The following is a 14,189-nucleotide window of genomic DNA, read 5'->3' as shown; positions in this document are numbered from 1 at the left end:
TAAAAGTAATTTAATAACTTTCAAAGAGGAGGTTTGATACAAGTACATTAGATCACATTTCAGTTTTTTTTAATATATCATAATATCAAATTATTTATCAATAACTTTGGACAAAAGACTAAAGAGATGAGAGGACTTCTGGTACAATGATGATACACAAATTAAATGATAATGTTGACAATTAATAACTATAAAATAAAAGGGAATTTAGCTATAGATACTGCTTTTGCCTGTGAAGCTAGTGTGGCTTTTTCTGATGCATATGTGAATATATTTATAGATCATGATTCAAAAAGCAAACTATTACACTGAACTTTTTCTTTAAAAATCCAAGATACAAACTGAAGTCTTAGCATTGAACCATTGAGATGGAAGTGGTATTGAGTCCAGCAATTAGCCAAAATCAAAGTGAAAGTTACAGTCATAGAGAATGATCTTTAGTTAGTTACTGTTTTCACAATGATGCTTAAATGTGAGATGGTGATGGGATGACACTGTGTAGGAGATCTGTTCTGAAGCTCACTTTGTTAAAGTGGTTGTGATCTAGGTTTACCAAGAGGAAATAAATGAAAATTAAAAGTTTTCAGCGATGTATTCCTAACTTTATCAAAGTTAACCTTGTTGTAGAAACAGGAAACAAATGGTTTCTGATTAAGAGACAAATGAAAAGAAGAAGGAAGATATGGATAAGAGGGTGGATGGGAGAGGCAGAAAGGGAACTCACTAAGAAATACATCAAGATGAGTCACAATAGGGTGTTTGCCTTTCAAATATTCATTACAATCCTTTGATTCTCCTGATTTACTTCTAAAATAATCTTAGTGGCTCTAGGTACAATGTCCCGTCACTCACACACTTTGATTAATGATAGGAACATTAGAAGATAGAACATTCCATTTGAATGTAATATATAAAATTGAGACTTTACCTGAACTTTTCAAGTCTTTTAAAAATCAGATGAAACAAATCACAAAACCAATTTTCTTGTATTCCAAATCAATTCAATTTGTATTTATCAAGTATCCTAAGCACTGTACTTCAAAATAATTTATACAATGTTTGGAACATACAGCTTTGTTCTAAAATAGGAGAAAATTTAATGACTGTTCACTCCTAAGTCTATTAAGAACTAAAAACTAGGGAATCAAAGGTACACACAAGTAAAAGGCAAGAAGCCAAATTGGTATAGCATAAGGAGAAACCAGCTTTATAGGAAAGATTTCTAATGTTTTTACTGTAGAAATTAAATAATAAATATTTTGTATATGCTAGTATTGGACTAAGGAGCTCTGGTAGTGTAGTGGTTGAGTCAGGCTGCTACCTTCAAGGTCAGCAGTTCGAAACTACCTGCTATTGTGCAGGAGAAAGATGAGGCTTTGCACTCCCGTAAAGATTTACAGCCTCAGAAACACTATACAGGGTCACTATGAGTTGGTACCTACTCCACAGCATACAACCACCACCACCACTGCCAGCATTGGACTGCATGTAACAACAAATGCAATACAAAGTGGATTAAACCATAAAGAAGATCTATTATTCCCATTACAAAAAGTTGTAAGATATGGTGGTCCCAAGGTTAATTAATAAAGCAGGTCAGTACCATCATGAAGGACATGATTCCTTCAAACTTTCAGCTCTTCCACCCATAAAGCATTAGCTTTCACCTTCACTAGCTTTTCTCTTGGCTTCAATCATTTCCAGGAACCACATGCAACCACAATCAACATTCAACAGAAGAGATTTGCTTCCTGTATGTAGATTTCCCCTTATATCACTGCAAGTGCAAATTGAATCACATGCCTATGCCTAATCCAACTAATGGAGAAACTAATGATAATTAACTCATGATATATAATAAGATAAGGTGGTCTCCCAATATAAATCGATTTTATCTTAAAAAGAAACAGGAAAAGGTAAATCACTAAAGAGAGGGCAGATACATACTAACTTAAGTGAATAAAAAGGCCAATTAAATGGTGTTGGTTGTAGACGGCATTTAAAAAAGCAAAAAGACAAGCTACTTACCTTTGTTTTGGTTCTTAAGTGCTGTCGAGTCAATTCCAACCCACAGTAATCCTGTATGGGGTTTCCGAGAAGCAGCTGGTGAGCTTGAACCTCTGACCTTGCAGTTCAAATGGCTTTGCAGTATGGCTCATTAACCCACAGCACTGGCTTTCAAAACTTGCATAATAATCATTCCATCCACTAAAAAGAAAAAGAAAAGAAGCAGCTGTTAGTTAAACAACAGTTATAATGATCTTTGGTGTTGTTGCTGTTGTCAAGTGTCTTTGAGTTAATGCCATATAAGGTTTCTGAGGCTTTTAAATGTTTCAGGGAACAGGATGCTCTTTCTCCCATGAAGTGGCTGGGTGCTCGAACTGCTGACCTTGTGGTCCACAGTCCAGTACTTTTGTATATTGCAAATATTGCTGATTCATGTTTCAAGTCCCCAAATTAATTAGCTAGCACAAAGTAGAAAGTAGAATTAAAGAAAAGTGGGTTAAATGATCACATCATATGCTGTATATTTAGCATATAAACTCTGTTTACAGGCCCTGCTATACACAGACATTTTAATTCTCAACAGTTTTCTGTATAGTATATTCTCTCAGTACAATCTCTCATAATCATTTCTACTAAAGCACACATCACACTGAATTGTAACCATCTGTGTGTATGGCTTGTCCCCATGCATACAGATGGATGAATGAATGACTTGAGAATTACTCACAGCACCCAGTATCGTGTTGGATACACTGAAGGTACTCAGTTTATACATTCACTCAGTGATTGTTTATTCATTTATTAGAGGCATAGAATTCCATGGACTCTGGGGTTTTCCTGTTTCAGTCTAAATCCTGGCTCCACTACTCACTAGCTGTGTATCCTTGGGCAAGTTTTCTCTTCTATAATAGAGATTGAATAATATTACCTAACTCATAGAGTTTATAAGTATTAAGTGAGTGTATATGTTTAAAATGCTTATAACTATGTCTGGCTAATAGTATGACTTTAATAAGTATTAGTTATTTTTATTTATTCATTTACTGCTTCCAACTGATAGACTGCAAAATTTTCTATCATCATATTTGCTACATTCTGAGCTGTGCATAGATGGATTTGAAAGCTTTGCTTCACTATATGACAAAACAATGACAGTTTGAACACAGTTTGATAAAAGAGGGCTTTGTGTAGCAAGCTTAGATTTTCTCTAAAGTGCCTGCAGCTTAGAAACAGCAAGAGTTCAGAGCAGAATTTCAGCAAAGCACTGGAGAACAGGACTTTCACATTATGTATCTGAACACTATAGGAAACATTCTGAGAGCCAATTGGCTAATGCAGCTGAGCTGTAGCTATTCAGTAACTGCCCAAAGCATCTAATTTCATCTGACTTTACAATAGTTAAAGAGAACCAATTTCAATTAACATTGTGTACAGTGAGTATGCTTTTGTTGTTAGGTTTAGAGTCTGTTCTGACTGATAGCAACTTTATGTAAAACAGAATGAAACACAGCCTTGTCCTAGATGGCCCTCACAATCATTCCTAAATTTCATCTCATTGTTGCAGACATTGTGTCAATTCATCTCTTTGGGGTCTTCCTCTTTCTCACTAACCCTCTACTTTATCAAGCATGATGTCCTTCTCTGGAGACTAGTCCCTCTTATGTAAGATGTAAGTCCCACCGTCCTTGCCTCCAAGGAACATTTTGACTGTATTTCTTATGAGATAGATTTGTTCCATCTTCTGACAATCCATTGTATATTTAATAGTCTTCATAGACACTCTAATTCAAAGGCAACAATGCTTATTCGGTCTTCCTTCATTGTCCAGCTTCCACATGCATATGAGATCATTGAAAATACCACTCATTTGGGTCAGACACATTTTAGTCTTCAAAGTGAATAGTCCCTGTAACCATGCCCTATTAAGATATGGAAGATTACTATTCCATCTCTATGTTTTTATGTCTACCTTTTCTATCCAAAAGGAAAAATTTTTAAAGGAAAGTAGAAGAGAAGGAAGGAAGGAAGGAAGGAGGGGATTTTGACCTTACCATTCTAATTTTAAAACACACTTGAAATCTTTTTTAATTTGAAAAATAATATTTTGATATGCTTTTCTGATCATGACCCTGCCATTTTTACTAAAATTATGGGGTGGTGATGGTGGTTGTTTGCCATTGAGTTGGTTCAGACTCTTAGCAACCCTGTATAGATAAAACTTTACAGGAATAGAAAGTTTCATCTTTCTCCTGTCAAGCAGCTGGTAGATTTGAATTGCTGACCTTAAAGTTAGGAGCCCAATTCATATCCTACTGCTAGAGGCTTTTTAAGATGCATATAAATTATTAATCATTATTCCCCATTATCTTAAAATTGACAGTTTCTAAAGAAATCCTGGTGTGACATAGTAGGATCTGCACCTGACTTTGAGCCACAAGGTTGGCAGTTCAAACCCACCAGCTGTTCCTCAGAAATCCTAAACTGGGTCACTGTGAGTCAGAACTGACTCAACAGCACTTAACAACACCAACAAAGATTCAGTGATAAAATATTTCATCAGTAGAGCAATGAATGCACAATACCTGGACCATTAGCGAAAAGAAATGTTGAATTTGTAAATAATTTTAAAATGTTTTAGAAAAAGCTATAATATCCCATATTTTCAAGATTTATTTCCTCAATGGTAGATGGAAAAACATCAGTTTTGTACAGGCGCTCCTCATTTTCTATCTCATTATTACAGTAATTCTGTGCTTTGTATTTGTAACTTTGGTTTGTTTTAGTTGTTTCCATTCTTTGATTCTCTAAAACATAGGCCCGAAGAAGAAAATAATGAATCTTGTTGTCATTTGGCTCAAGCAATCATTTTTATTTTAGCTAGTTTGTCTGAAATTTATGTTGAGTATAATTTGCTAAGTATAATGCAGACATTGATCTTCTGGGAAGGATCAACTCAGTTTGTTTAAAAATTTTATAAAATTGATTATGTTACATTATTTGCATATAATAATCTTGTCTTAATTCTTTAGGATCCCTGTATTTCATGTTCTATGTCACCATGAGTCTGAGCTGTCCCAATAAATAATCACAAGATGCATCATTCTTTTATATACAAATAATAACTTAAAAAAACACTGCCAATTAAACTGTCAGAAATAATTTCATGTCATTTCAAAATTTTATTTTTTATTTATTGAAAGATCTTTCAGACTTATTTAAGCACATTTGATTCTGAGTCACTCTTATGCATGTAAAAAAGGAAAATGAAAGCAATACATACTGGTTAATGAATTCCTTGTTGTTGTTAAGTGTCATCTAGTTGATTCTGACTCATAGTGACCCTGTATAGGGTTTCCAGGGAACAGCTGGGAAATGTGAACCACTAACTTTGCAGCTCACATTGACCTTGTGGTTCAGTGTTGCACTGCTACACTAGGACTCCAAGGAACTCTAAAACTCATAAATCTGATCTCAGCTCAGAGTCAGTGATACCTAGGTTTATTCATACACCACTATCTTTATTGTAACAAAACATCTCTTTAAATATAGCTCCACTATTGTCCACTATTAAGGAGCTCTGATAGTGTAGTGGTTACAAATCAGAATGCTAACCGCAGGGTCAGCAGTTCAAAACTACCAGCTGTTCCATGGGAGAAAGATGAGCCTTTCTGCTCCTGTAAAGATTTACAGCCTCAGAAACCCTGTACATGGTCGCTATGAGTCAGAAACGACTCCACAGCACATAACAACAACAACATTGTCCACTATTAGAAAGCAAAAAGTCATTAAGAAGACAAGAAAGGAAAAGGTGAAAATATGGATGTCAGAAGAGACACTGAAACTTGCTCTCCAGCATAGAAATGCTAAAGCAAATGGAAGAAATGAGGAAGTAAAAAGCAGAACTGAAAATTTCCAAGATCAGCTAGAGAAGATAAAGCCAGATATTACAACAAAATATGCAAAGATCTGGAGTCAGAAAACCAAAAAGAAAGATCACGCTCAGCATTTCTCAAGCTGGGGGAACTGAAGAAAAAATTATTAAAGGATTCTCTGGGCAAATCATTGAATGATGCAGAAAGCATCAATAGAAGATGGAAGGAATACACAGAGTCACTGTACCAAAAGGAATTGGTTGATGTTCAACCATTTCAAGAGGTAGCATATGATCAACAGCCAATGATACTGAAGGAAGAACTCCAAAGTGCTTTGAAAGAATTGGCAAAGAACAAGGCACCAGGAATTAATGGAATTAAAAATCGAAATCTTTCAAGAAAGTGAGGCAGCACAGGAGGCACTAACTCATCTTTGCCAAGAAATTTGGAAGACAACTATCTGGCCGACTGATTGGAAGAGATCCATATTTGTGCACATTCCAAAGAGAGGTGACCCAAGGGGATGAGTAAATCATCAGACAATATCTTTAATATGCCATGAGAGTAAAGTTTTATTTAAAATAATACAGAAATGGCTGCAAGCATACATTGACAGAGAACTTTCAGAGGTCCAAGCTGAATTCAGAAGAGGCCGTGGAACGAGGGATATCATGGGTGATGTATGAAGAATCTTGGCTGAAAGCAGAAAATATCAGAAAGATGTTTACCTGTGCTTTATTGACTATGCAAAGGCTTTCGATTGTGTGGATCATGACAAGCTATGGACAACATTGAGAAGTATGAGTATTCCGGAACACTTAATTGTGCTCATGAGGAATCTGTACACGGACCAAGAGGCATTTGTTCGAACAAAACATGGGAACACTGAATTGTTAAAAATTAAGAAAGGTGTGTGACAGGGTTGTATTCTTTCACCATACTTATTCATACTGTATGCTGAGCAAATAATCCGAGAAGCTGGGTTCTATGAAGAAAAACATGGCATCAGGATTGGAAGAAGATGCATTAACAACCTGTGATATGCAGATGATACAACCTTGCTTGCTGAAAGTGAAGAAGACTTAAAATATTTACTGATGAAGATCAAAGAGCACAGCCTTTCATATGGATTGCATCTCAATGTAAAGAAAACAAAAATCCTCACCACTGGACCAATAAACAACATTCTGATCAATGGAGAAGAGATTGAAGCTGTCAAGGACGTCATTCTTCTTGGATCAACTATCAACACTCATGGAAGCAGCAGTCAAGAAATCAAATGGCGTATTGCATTAGGCAAATCTGCTGCACAAGATCTTTTAAAGTGTTGCAGAGCAAAGATGTCAGCTTGAGGACTAAGTTGCGTGTGACCCAAGCCATGGTAATTTCAATAGCCTCATATGCATGTGAAAGCTTGACAGTGAGTAAGGAAGACCAAGACCGTAGAAGAATTGATGGTTTTGAGTTATGGTGTTGGAGGAGAATATTGAAAGTGCAGTGGCTGCCAAAAGAACCAACAGATCTGTGTTGGAAGAAATGTAGCCAGAGTGCTCCTTAGAGGCCAGGATGGCCAAACTTCATCTCTCATACTTCAGATATATTTTCAGTTGGGACCAGTCACTGGAGAAGGATATCATGTTTGGTAGGGTGGAGGGTCAGAGAAAAAGATAAACACCCTCAGTGAGATGGATTGGCCAAGTGGCACCATCAATGGGCTCAAGTGAGGCAACGGTAGTGAGGTTGGACCAGGATCAGGCAGTTTCGTTTTGCTGTACATAAGGTCATTACATTATGAGTCAGTACCAACTGGATGGCACCTAACAACCACAAGAACAACAACATTGTCTCTCAAATCTTCCAAACTGCTTAACACTCATACTGCTAGTTTTGATAGGACATACTGACAATTCAGGCTTTCAGACAAAAACCCAGATTCATATTCCTTCCTCAAGTGGTCTTGAAATGATCTGATAGCTGAGAAATAAGAACCTACTTGTATCTACTCAGGCAAACACCAACTTTTCACACAAATAATGTGAGTGTAATATATATTTTTTGCCAACAGTCCCCTCCCCCCACAACAGCTTGGTTTTCATAAGCATGATAAGCTATTGTGAAAAATAAAAAATTACATAGTGTACTTGCATAAATACCTTTGGGAGGGAAGGCACAGTTAGCAAAAGACAGTATAACTTACAAGTTATTTGCATTAAAATTACTACACACTGTGGCAGGCAGTTGTAGTTAGATGCCATCAATTGTACGGCAGTCACCATTACAGAAAAATTAAAATGTGAGAAAGGGCATGGAAAAAATTTATATGTTCAGTTAACTGTATTTAATCATCTGTCTGTTAGTCTCTACAGCATGTCATAAACCTACATGATAGGCCTATAAATTTCACCGCTTGTCAGTGAATTTTATAAGTCATTTTGTCTATGTGGTGGCTTGTATGTTGCTATGATGCTGGAAGCAATGCCACTGATATTTTCAATATCCGCAGGGAAATCCATGGTGTTCAGGTTTCAGGGGAGTTTTCAGATGAGGACAGACTAGAAAGAAGGAAGCATAGATCACTTCTGAATGGTTAGCCACTGAAAACTTATGAATAGCAGCTGAAAACTGTATATAACACAATGTCAAAAGGTAAGCCTCTCATATTGATAGGGAGGGCTCTCAAAAGATAACTGGGCTACCTCCCAAAAGTAGAATTGACAATATTGACATGGCTGGAGCAAAGCTTTCAGGACCTCCATTTGCTGATGGGGCCAATGAGAAGAAATAGCTGTCAAAATGAGAAGAAATATCCATTAATAATCAGAATGTGGAATGTATAAACTATGAATCTAGGAAAATTGGAAGTCATCAAAAATGAAATGGAACACATAAGGATTGATATCATAGGCATTAGTGAGAGAAAATGGACTGACTGGGATTAGTCATTTTGAATTAGACTATCATATGGTTCGCTATGCAGGGAATGACAAGTTGAAAAGGAGTTGCATCTTATTTGTCATAAAAAGAACATTTCAAGAGCAGCGAGGAGAGTCACTTGGGGAGTCATAGCATCCGCACGTTGCTCAGCTAACACTTGCTTTGGTGTCTGCAGTACCCTTCACTTCCTTCCTGAGCAACAAGAACCAGTGGCCAGAATGTCACCATGTCCATTCTCAAGATTCATGCCAGAGAGATCTTTGACTCCCTTGGAAACCCCACTGTTGAGGTTGATCTTGACACTACAAATGGTCTCTTCAGAGCTGCTGTGCCCAGAGGTGCCTCTACTGCTATCTATGAGGCCCTGGAGCTCCGGGACAATGATAAGACCCACTATCTGGGGAAAGGTGTCTCAATGGCTGTTGAGCGCATCAGTAAAACTATTGCGCCTGCCCTGGTTAGCAAGAAGCTGAATGCTGTGGAACAGGAGAAGGTCTACAAACTGATGATAGAGATGGACGGAAATGAGAGCAAGTCGAAATTTGGGGCCAACACCATTCTGGGTGTGTCCGTTTGCTGTCCATAAGGCTCTAGCTATTGAGAAGGGGGTCCCCTTGTACTGTCACATTGCTGACTTGGCTGGCAATTCTGAAGTTTTCCTGCCAGTTCCCTCTTTGAATGTGATCAACGGTGGCTCTCATGCCAGTAATAAACTGGCTATGTAGGAGTTCATGATCTCCCCCGTCTGAGCATCAAACTTCAAGGACGCCATGCGCTTCGGAGCCGAAGTTTACCACAACATGAAGAACGTCATCAGGAGAAGTATGAAAAGGATGCTACCAACGTGGGGGATGAAGGCGGGTTTGCCCCTAATATCCTGGAGAACACAGAAGCCCTGCAGCTGCTTAAGAATGGGATTAGAAAAGCTAGTTACACTGACAAGGTGGTGATCGGCATGGACGTAGCAACCTCGGAGTTCTTCCGGTCTGGGAAGTATGACCCCAGCAGATACATCTCACCTGACCAGCTGGCAGACCTGTACAAGTCCTTCATCAAGGTCTACCCAGTGGTGTCTACCGAGGACCCCTTTGACCAGAATGACTGGGACGCTTGGATGAAGTTCACTTCCACTTCAGGGATCCAGGTGGTAGGGGACGATCTCACAGTGACCAACCCAAAGCGAATTGCCAAGGCCACGAGCAGAAAGTCATGATACTGCCTCCTGCTCAAAGTGAACCAGATCGGCTCTGTGACTGAGTCTCTTCCGGCGTGTAAACTGGACCACTCCAATGGATGCGGTGTCATGGTGTCTCACTATTCTTGGGAGACTGAGGATACCTTCATTGTTGACCTGATTGTGGGGCTTTGCACTAGACAGATCAAGACGGGTGCACCATGTCGATCTTAGAACTTGGCCACGTACAACCAGATCCTCAGAACTGAGGAGGTGCTGGGCAGCAAGGCTAAATTTGCCGGCCAAAAGTTCAGAAAACCCTTTGCCAACTAAGCTCTGAGCAGGCAAACCTCCAGTCAGCTAATTAGACCTCTGGCTCCTGATGCGGAAGACAGCCTCAGATGTCAGACCCGTATGGCAGAGCCTCTGATAGTTAGCTCCCTTCTCCCTAACCTGCTGATGTTCTAACTGTGTCATTAGAGCTGTGGCCAAAGCCAAGCTTGACCATCTGGAACCCTGTTGGAAACCCTAACTGTATAATCATGTGAGCGGTCCAAATCATTGCTTTTCTCACCGTGTTTCCCACCAAGTGTCGGGCTATGTGTACTCCAGTGTGATCCCTAAGGTACCAACAGGCAGCATGCCCAGTGGTTTTGTGTGCAAAATTTAAAAAACATCAGTAACCCCCCCATACACACACACACACACACACAAAAAAAAAAAAAAAAAAAAAACAGAACATTTCAAGATCTGTCTTGAAGTACAATGCTGTCTGTGATAGGATAATATCCTACAAGGAAGGCATTAATATCACTATTACTTAAATTTGCACACCAACCACTAAAGCCAAAGTTGATGACATTAAACAATTCTACCAATTTCTTCTGAATCCTGATGTGGTGCTGTGGGTTAATCCGCCAGACTGCAAAGCCATTTGAACTGCAAGGTCAGCGGTTCAAGCTCATCAGCTGCTCCTTGGAAACCCTATACAGGTTCGCTATGGGTCGGCATCACTCAACAGCACTTAACAACAACAACAAACCAGTTTCTTCTGTTTGAAATTGATCTAACATGCAATCAAGATGCAGTGATAATCACTGATAACTGTCTTTAATGATCTTTTGCTTTCTTCCTGTATGATGTTTTTGATGTCATCTCATGACTCCTCTAGTCTTGATCACTACTGTCTAATGCATAAAATCTGTTCTTGAGATGATTGCTAAATTCAGATGAGATGTATTCAAGGTCATTTTTTTTTTTCTTATGGAGTTGTTTTAATTGTCTTCAACTTCATCCTAAATTTGCATATGAACAGTTGACCGTCTATTTCACAGTCCGCCTTGTTTTGGCTGATGATATTGAGCTTCTCCATGGAATCCTTTAATATTGAAAGTCAAGACTGGATTTTTTTTTTTTTTCAGTAATTTCAGCTTGAGAAATACTAAGTGTCTTATTTCCTTTTGTTTTCTAACTCCCAGTCTTTATACATTTTATTATACTATGTTAATTTGTCCTTTTTTAAACCACCCTTTGAAATCTGTTGTTCAGTTCTTTTATGTCATCATTTCTTCCATTCATTTTAGCTACTCTACATTCAAAAGTTTCAGACATTCATTTTGATCTTTTATTTATTTCCGGTCTTTTTAATGACCTTTGTTTTCTTCAGGCATGATGCCCTTGATGGCATTCTATGTCTCATCTGGTGTTTGGTCATTAGTATTCACTGTGTCAAGTCTATTCGTGAGATGATCTCCAAATTCAACTGGGATATACTTGAGGATAAGTACTAGATTGCTATCTGCAAGAGGAGCAGTTCAAGTCTCTATGGGAGAAAGACAAGCTTTCAGTTCCAAGAATGATTTACAGCCTTGGAAACCATACATAGGATCCTATGAATTGACTCAATAATAGTGCATATACTTAAGGGCATAATTTGGCTCTCATGGACTTATTCTAATTTTCTTCTACTTCAATTTGAACTTGTATATGAACAATTGGTGGCCTGTTCTGCAGTTGGTCATGGCCAGCTGTGACAATGGCCCTAAGGGGTGGTCACACAATTTACATACGCTTTCCTCTAATTGTTGTTGCTGTTGTTAAGTGCTATAGAGTTAGTCCCACCTCGTAGCAGCCCTGTATATGGTTTTCAAGAAGTGATTGGTGGGTTTAAACTGCCATCTGTGTAGTTAACAGTCCAGTGCTTATCCTACAGTACCGCATCAGGACTCCTTCCCGTAATTAGAATAGGGAAATTTTCCTGGAAGGCACTGAAGCAGAGCATGAACTGGGATTAGCATCCCAAGAGCATCTCCCACCTCCCACCTACAGTATACAATGTCTAATCCATCTCTCTCCAAAAAAATAGAGTTAAAAAATACATAAAGATAAGTTGGACCAGCTTAGAAATGAAGCTAGCAATAATGTCATTTTAACACAGACCTTTGTTGAATTTTTAAATAATTGAAATTAGTGCAAGATGGAAAAATAACCAAAATTTTAATATAGCTAGTATTCATCCACCTTAAGGAAAGTGGATCTTGAGTTATTGTTTTTGCTTGGCTAGTGAGAGCAGGGTAGAAGGTCATGAATACTAGAGAAGCTCTACCTAAGAAAATGATAGAAAATCATTCAAATTAAAAAGTAGAAAATGTGGAACTTGATAAGCTAAAGTTTTCCAACCTATAGGCGATAAGCAACATCATGATAACAGAAGAAAAGATTGAACTTCTCAAGGATTTCATGTACTTGGATCCATGATAAGTGCTTATGGAATCAGCAATCAAGAAATCAAAAACATAATGCATTTGGCAAATCTGCTGCAAAAGACCTCTCTCTCAAAAGTTAAAGAACAAAGAACAAAGATGTTGGTTTGAGGACCTAAGGCATATCCAGGCCATGGTATTTTCAATCACCTCCTACTAATGTGAAAGTAGGACAGTTGGGGTCCAGGGAACAGAAAAACCTTCTGCATAAGTGACCAGGAACCAATCCTAGAGATATTAGTTTACTACAGAAAAGAGAGATGGTTAGCCTTTGCTGACAAAGGATGAGCAAACAGCTGTTTCCAGTGGCAGCCGGCTATACAGTGAAGTTTTTCCACATGAGGGTTCTGGACTAGCATCTTTGTATATCATGGAGTTTATAAGCTTCACATGAGTCAGGGCAGTTAAGGGTGGTATGTGGAACAAGGAAAAGGGAGTAAAGTCAAAAGAGCTGCCTGCCCCCTTCTAGAAAATAAAGAGTTTCAGAATGCCTAGCAGGAGGAGGGAGTTGTAGGCTCCTTCCTAGCATATGCATTAACTAACACAGGAGAACAAGGAGTTTGGGTATGCCTATCAGGAGGAGAGAGCTGTGTGCTCCTTTCTAGATAAAGTGAGCAGTTGGAAGGGAAAGGAGATGTATGGTTTGAGTTGACATTAGTGTGACTATTTTGGAGCTTTCAGCTTGTGTCCCCATACATGCAATGAATAAGGAAGATCATAGACTAATAATTCATATATCTGAATTATCATGTTATGGAAGAATATTTATAGAACTAGGGACTTCCAGAAAAAAACACATAAATCTGTCCAGAAGAACTATAGTCAGAATTCTCTTTAGAAGCAAGGATGGCAAGAATGTCTCATGCACTTTTTTCAGGTGATCAGGTGGGACAAGTCCCTGGAAAAGGATATCATGTTTGATATAGTAGAGGAACAGCAAAAAAGAGGTAGAGTTTCCTAATTCCTGGTCCTATTTGTTACATTTTATTCACGCTTTCCCACTTGCCATCAGAGTCATGTTCAAACTTTTGAGCTATGTCATGAACCTAACTCTGGGCTTTAATTCTCTACTATTGAGAAGGGGAGTTGTCATAGTGAGCATATTTGAGTTCCCATAACTGCAGGAAGAAAGGAGCTCTGGTAACGTAGTGGTTACAAATAGGGCTGCAAACCTCAGGGTCAGCAGTTCGAAACTACCAGCTGTTCCACGGCAGAAAGAGGAGGCATTCTGCTCCCGTAAAGATTTACAGCCTCAGAAACCCTGTATAGTGTTGCTGTGAGTCGGAACCAACTCCACGGCACATAACAACAACAACAACAACAACTGCAGGTAGTAGTCAGAAGACACTCACAGTCTATCTAGATGGTATAATTTGGTGTCTTATTCTTGTTTACTGTGACCCTTGTCACCAAACATAAAACTAAAGCCAAATCCACTAC

General features: G+C 38.5%; 1 pseudogene; it reads left to right on the top strand.

Moving 5' to 3' along the window:
- The first annotated feature begins 9,039 nt into the window (after window positions 1-9,039).
- Window positions 9,040-10,320, top strand: LOC102838815 (annotated as a pseudogene).
- The last annotated feature ends 3,869 nt before the right edge of the window (window positions 10,321-14,189 follow it).

Source organism: Chrysochloris asiatica, unplaced genomic scaffold (genome assembly GCF_000296735.1).
Source record: "Chrysochloris asiatica unplaced genomic scaffold, ChrAsi1.0 scaffold00406, whole genome shotgun sequence".
Taxonomy (NCBI): Eukaryota; Metazoa; Chordata; class Mammalia; order Afrosoricida; family Chrysochloridae; genus Chrysochloris; species Chrysochloris asiatica.
Note: the sequence above shows the minus strand (reverse complement) of the source record. Positions and strands in the feature narration are given on the sequence as shown.